At 44.6% G+C, this 6,576-nt stretch overlaps 1 non-coding gene across 1 annotated transcript; it reads left to right on the top strand.

The window, feature by feature from the left end:
* Window positions 1–3,973: 3,973 nt before the first annotated feature.
* LOC122539731 lies at window positions 3,974–4,081 on the top strand. The gene has a single exon (XR_006309166.1). It is a non-coding gene; the product is annotated as a U6 spliceosomal RNA (small nuclear RNA).
* The last annotated feature ends 2,495 nt before the right edge of the window (window positions 4,082–6,576 follow it).

The raw sequence follows: 6,576 nt of genomic DNA, 5'->3' as shown, positions 1-6,576 counted from the left end.
CAAGGCGATGACGGATTGAAAGCCTTGCGGACCTACCCTTACTTCACTAAAAGATATGAATATTTTAAAACAGATTGATATGACCTTTGTGAGGTCAAGATCAATAGACTTAAGTGTAACTAGTCAAGTACTTGGAGTATTTCTTGAGGATAGGATGTCTCAGGAAACCTATGATGTGGAGGCGCTGGTGTTGGACTGGGTTAGACAAGGTCAAAAATCACACGACGCCAGGTTATAGGCCAACAGGTTTATTTGAAAACACAAGTTTTCGGAGCCGTGTTCCTTCTTCAGATGCTAGTGCCATCTGTACCTTTCTCAGGCTGGGTAATTTAATCTCCACCCCACACTTTCATGTCATTCAATGACCCTTACTGTTGACCTTTATGTGTGGATTGTAGAGAGGTCGGAGGTGATGAATTTCCGTGGAAATTTCTCTCATTGCCTTTTGCAACTTTGGAAATTCTGCAAGAGTCACTCATTGACCTCAGTGTGCAATCTAATATTGTTCTGTGGTGCAGGACTGAAGGAGTGCTGCACTGTCAGGGGTGCTACCTCTCACATGAGATGTTATGTTGAACGTCCACTACCATCTCTGATGGTAATCAAAAGTCACTGGACATCAGTCAAAAAGAAGAAATGGAGCATGGCTTTATCCAACCATTCAATCACCTAGTCTTTAATCTCACTGTTATGATGGGGACGTTGTCAGTAGATGTTTGCGATTTTCAGGGTGATCATTGACAGTGTCAGTCATACCATTTTTGGTTTGATGGACTGCAGTTGCAGTTTCAGAATTTTTTTATGGTGGCACACAATGACCTGGTTTTGCATCAACTTAGTCTTTGACTAATTTCATTCCTCAGATGGTTTCAAGGCGTTCAAATCTCCTTTGTATTTTCTGGTTTATTCCTCGAATGGCTCTCACTCATTCTTCTATTTTTACCAAAGTTTTAGTCTTCTCACGGGGTCCAGTATATTTTGACTTTCAGACCATATGCAGTACCTTAAAAATATCTTTCCTTTCTCTTTTTTGGAAGCCTGGATTGCTGTCACTTGTTGTATCAGTGATTGTTTCGTTTCCTCTATTTTCTGTTGGAATTCACTCACTACAGCGTCATTTCTCATGTTTAATTCTGGAGGAGTGGTCTATTAGCTTCTTATCATGCAGGCTGTGCATCTCCATTTATTTTTGTATGTCTGTCATTTTCTCTAGCATAGCTTTGAGTTTAAGCCAGTGTTTCCATAGCTGTCCCTGCTGAGCCTGATCTATTTTAAATGCAAGTTGCTCCAGATATTCCTGTAAGTCTCAGGCTACCTCAGAGTACAGCAGAATCTTGATCAGATGGGCCAATGGGCCGAGGAGTGGCAGATGCAGTTTAATTTAGGTAAATGTGAGGTGCTGCATTTTGGAAAGGCGAATCAGGGTAGGACTTATACACTTAAAGGCTAAGGTCCTGGAGAGTGTTGCTGAGCAAAGAGACCTTGGAATACAGGGTCACAATTCATTGCGAGTGGAGTCGCAGGTAGATAGGATAGTGAAGAATATGCTTGCGTTTGATATTCTTGCCGTTACCCTGCTCAAGAAGGATAATAGAGATATTCCAGGTAACTACAGACTAGTGAGCTTGACGTCAGTGTTGGGATGATTGCTGGAGAAGGTATTGAGGGATAAAATCTATTTATATTTGGAAGAGTATGGGCTTTTGGTGATAGGCAACATGGTTTTGTGTAGGGGAGATCATGCCTTACCAAATTAATAGAGTTCTTTGAGGAAGTGACTGAGTTGATAGATGAAGGAAGGGCTGTAGATGTCATATACATGGACTTTAGTAAGGCATTTGATAAAGATCCCCATGGTAAACTAATGGAGGAAGTGAAGTCAGATGGTGTGCAGGGTGTTCTAGCTAGATGGATAAAGAACTGGTTGAGCAACAGGAGACAGAGTAGTAGTTGAAGGGAGTTTCGCGAAATGGAGAAAGTGGCCAGTGGTGTTCCACAGGGGTCAGTGTTGGGGCCACTGTTGTTGGTGATATACATAAATGATCTGGAAGAAGGCATTGATGGTCTAATCGGTAAGTTTGCAGATGACATGAAGATTGGTGGAGTAGCAGAAAGGATAGGGCACTGTCAAAGAATACAGGAGACTATAGATAGACTGGAGGGTTGGGCGGAGAAGTGGCAGATGGAGTTCAATCCGGGCAAACGTGAGGTGATGCATTTTAGAAGGTCTAATTCTAGAGCAAACTATAAATGGAAGAGCCTTGGGAAAAGTTGATGAGCAGAGAGACCTGGGAGTTCAGGTCCATTGTACCCTGAAGGTTGCTGCACAGGTGGATAGAGTGGTCAAGAAGGCATATGGTATACTTACTTCATCGGATGGGGATTGAGTATAAGAGCTGGCAAGTCATGTTAAAATTGTACAAGACTTTGGTTCAGCCACATTTAGAACACTGTGTACAGTTCTGGTCGCCACATTACCAAAAGGATGTGGGAGCAAAGAAGGTTATCGAGGATGTTGCCGGTATGGAAGGTGCCAGCTATGAAATGAGATTGAGTAGGTTAGGATTGTTTTCATTAGAAAAAAGGAGATTGAAGGGGGACCTGTTTGAGGTCTACAAAATCATGAGGGGTATAAACAGGGTGAATAGAGATAAGCTTTTTCCCAGGGTGAGGGATTCAATAACGAGAGGTCATGTGCTCAAGGTGAGAGGTGAAAAGTTTAAGGGGGATACACGTGGAAAGTACTTTGCACAGAGGATGGTAGGTGTCAGGAACACATTGCCAGCAGAGGTGGTAGAAGCAGGCATGGGTAGATTCATTTAAAGTGTGTCTGGACAGATGCATGAGTCGGTGGGGAGCAGAGAGCTACAAATCCTTAGGAACTGGGCAATAGATTTAGACAGCGGATTTGGATCGGCACAGGCTTAAAGGGCCAAAGGGCCTGTTCATGGGCTGTAAATTTTCTTTGTTCTTCTTTGTTCAGTAACAGTGGAGGGGATTCTTCATGTGACTGAACACATGATCAGCAGAGAGTGAGTAACGCAGGTCAGACACAGAACATGTTACTGGTCAGTGCATTGAGTATAGGAGTTGCGAGGTCATGCTGCAACCCTACAGGACATTGGTTTGGCCGCTGTTGGAGTACTGTGTAATTTTGGTCTCCCTCCTATTGGAAAGATGGTGTGAAAATTTAAAGGGTTTAGAAAAGATTTACAAGGATATTGCCAAGGTTGGAGGGTTTGAGTGATTGGGAGAGGCTGAATAGGCTGTAGCTATTTTCTCTGGAGTGTCAGAGGCTGAGGGGTGACCTTATAGAGGTTTATAAAATCATGAGGGGCATGGATAAATAGATAAGATCTTTTCCCTTGGGTGGGGAGTTAAAAGGCATCTGGATGGGTATTTGAATAGGAAGGCTTGAGAGGGATATGGGCCAAATGCTGGCAAATGGAACTAGATTAATTTAGGATACCTAGTCAGCATGGATGAGTTGGACCGAAGGGTCTGTTTCTGTGCTGTACATCTCTATGACTCTAAACCAGCAACCTTTTCACTAAATTGATGACACAGAGTTTGCAGTTCAGCCTTCTTCCTAGTTTATTTTTACTGATAAGCTGGCATAGCCAGTAACTTACACATCCCATTGTCAAGTGATGGGTGGGCATTTGACTTACCTTGACCAGTATGCAGTAACACTTTTTAACTCATGCACATTACATGGTGAGATAGCCAAAAGGGACAAGAGTCAGGGAAAAGTTCAAAACAACTTTATTGAGCACTCAACCAAGGGAGAATGATATATAGCAGATTCTGCCATTGTATTTTAATTAAACTGTATCAAACATTATCAATCTCTTCGCGTGATTCATTAGTAAAGGGTCTCAACTCTCAAAGTGAACAGTCTGAAATCTACACTAGCTATGTGGTTCTGACATGCACTTCCAAGGATTCTCTACAGCCTTTCTGCAGGTCCCTACTGCTCGCTTCAGCAGCACATTTACTAAAATTGGAACAATGCGGAGAAGATTAGCGTGACCCCTGTGCAAAGATTCCTCTGCAAATTCGTGAAGCGTTTCATATTGTGTGGTGGAGTTATGGCTCAGTGGTTAGCCCTGCTGCCTCATAGTGCCAGGGACCCGGGTTTGATTCCATCCTTGTGCAACTGTCTGGGTAGTGTTTGCACATTCTCCCCGTGTCTGCGTGGCTTTTCTCTGGATGCTCCTGTTTCCTCCCACAGTCCAAAGCTGTGCAGTTTAGGTGGATTGGCCATGCTAAATTACCCGATAGCGTCCAGGGATGTTTAGGCTTAGTGGATTGGCCATGGGATATACAAGGATAGGGTAGCAGGGTGGGATGCACTTTGTAGGGTCAGTGTGGACTTAACAGGCTGAATGGCCTCCTTCCACACTGTAGTGAATCTATGATTCTATTTGAACTGTTTGTCTGAAAGGACTGGTAATACCAATAAGGCTGGACAGACTATTCCTTGGTTTTTGAGCATTGGCTGACATTTTAGGATCTGCAGTCATCAATTTGGGTTTCTCCTCTTGTCTAGGGCTGGTTCTAGTCTCGAGGTTGTCTCCTTCAAGTAGGCTGGAGGTACTGAGCTGCTCGGCTACCAGTCGAAGGTGCTTTCTCTGGGGACACCATTAAAGAAGGTGCCAAAAGTAGAGTGAGCTGGCTCTTTTATTGTCCTCTTTTCATCCTTCTCAAAGATTCTGCGGCCTGTGTTCGATATTAGCATCAGGCAGGGGCAGGAAGATCCAATGAGGTGACAACTTTCTATATTTGGAGGTTGTAGAACATGGTTTTTGAACTTCAACAGTGAAGTGCTGTCCTTGTCGCAGTATGCCTATGGCCTCCTACTGAATTGAATTGAATTGATTGTCACGTGTACCGAGGCACAGTGAAAAGCTTTGTCTTGTGAGCAATACAGGCAGATCGCAGAGTTAAGTAGCCTAGATTAGTAAATAATAGGTAAACAGCGGCAAAAACAAAAACACAGGTACAGGCGAAAGTTAAAAGTTTGTGGGTCCATTCAGTATTCTGCCAACAGCAGGGTAGAAACTGTTACGAAACCGGTTGGTGTGTGTTCAGGCTTCTGCACCTTCCCCCTGATGGTAGAGGTTGTAGAAAACATTGCCAGGGTGGGATGATTCTTTGAGAATGCTGTTGGCCTTTCCTTGACCGCGGGCCTAGTAGATGGATTCTACAGATGGGAGGTTGGCCTTTGTGATTGTCTGGGCTGAGTTCACCACTCACTGTAACCGTCTCCGATCTTGAATGGTACAGTTACCATACCAGGTAGTGATACATCCAGACAGAATGCTCTCGATAGCGCACCGATAAAAGTTGGTAAGGGTATTCGCTGTTATGCCAATTTTCCTCAGCTGCCTGAGGAAGAAGAGATGTTGTTGGGCCTTTGTAACCAGTGCATCCACATGAAGAGTCCAAGAAAGCTTGTTGTGGATGACCACTCCCTGGAGCTTGACACTCTCCAGTCGTTCCACCTCTGTGCTGTTAATGTGTAGGGGGGCACGAGTAACATCACGCTGAAAGTCAATAATGGGTTCCTTGGTTTTGTCGGCATTGAGAGCTAGGTTGTTCTTAGTGCACCATTTTTCCAGGTCTTCCACCGCCATCTGAGATTCAACCAACCGTGGTGGATAGGTTCGTCAGGACTTGTAAGAATAGGTGTTATCTCTCCGGCAAAATTCTACTCAAAGCTAGCATAGAAGGCATTGAGATGATCTGGGAGGGCTGTGTCATCGTCTGCTTTCTTGCACTGTCTCTTTTTAGAACCTGTGATGTCATTTAGTCCTTGCCATAGTCACCGGGTGTCTGTTTGGGTCTCTAGTTTGGATCGGTATTGGTCCTTGGCTATTATTAATGGCTCTGCGAAGATCATACTTGGATTCCTTATATTTGAGTGGGTCTCCTGATCTGAAGGCCTCACGCCTGCTTTTTAGCAGTTTCTGATCAAAGGTGGAAGTGTTTAAGGGTGATGTGTTGGATGCAGAGACTGGTGGGGTTTTAGATTAGATTACTTACAGTGTGGAAATAGGCCCTTCGGCCCGACACGTCCACACTGACCCGCCGAAGCGCAACCCACCCCCCTACATTTTACCCATTCACCTAACACTACGGGCAATTTAGCATGGCCAATCCACCTAACCTGCACTTTTTTGGACTGTGGGAGGAAACCCACGCAGACATGGGGAGAATGTGCAAACTCCACACAGTCAGTTGCCTGAGGCGGGAATTGAACCATAGTCTCTGGCGCTGTGAGGCAACAGTGCTAACTGCTGTGCCACCGTGCTGCTCATAGGTGAGGACAAGGGGGACTTTGTGTTTATTGTGTTTAGAGTCATAGAGTCATAGAGATGTACCGCATGGAAACAGACCCTTTGGCTGGTACAATTGCAATATTTAAGAGGCATTTGGATGGGTATATGAATAGGAAGGGTTTGGAGGGATATGAGCCGGGTGCTGGCAGGTACTAGCCTCCACCACTTCCTCTGACAGCTCATTCCATACACGTACCACCCTCTGCGTGAAAAAGTTGCCCCTTAGGTCTCC

Source organism: Chiloscyllium plagiosum, chromosome 2 (assembly GCF_004010195.1).
Source record: "Chiloscyllium plagiosum isolate BGI_BamShark_2017 chromosome 2, ASM401019v2, whole genome shotgun sequence".
Lineage (NCBI taxonomy): Eukaryota > Metazoa > Chordata > Chondrichthyes > Orectolobiformes > Hemiscylliidae > Chiloscyllium > Chiloscyllium plagiosum.
Note: the sequence above shows the minus strand (reverse complement) of the source record. Positions and strands in the feature narration are given on the sequence as shown.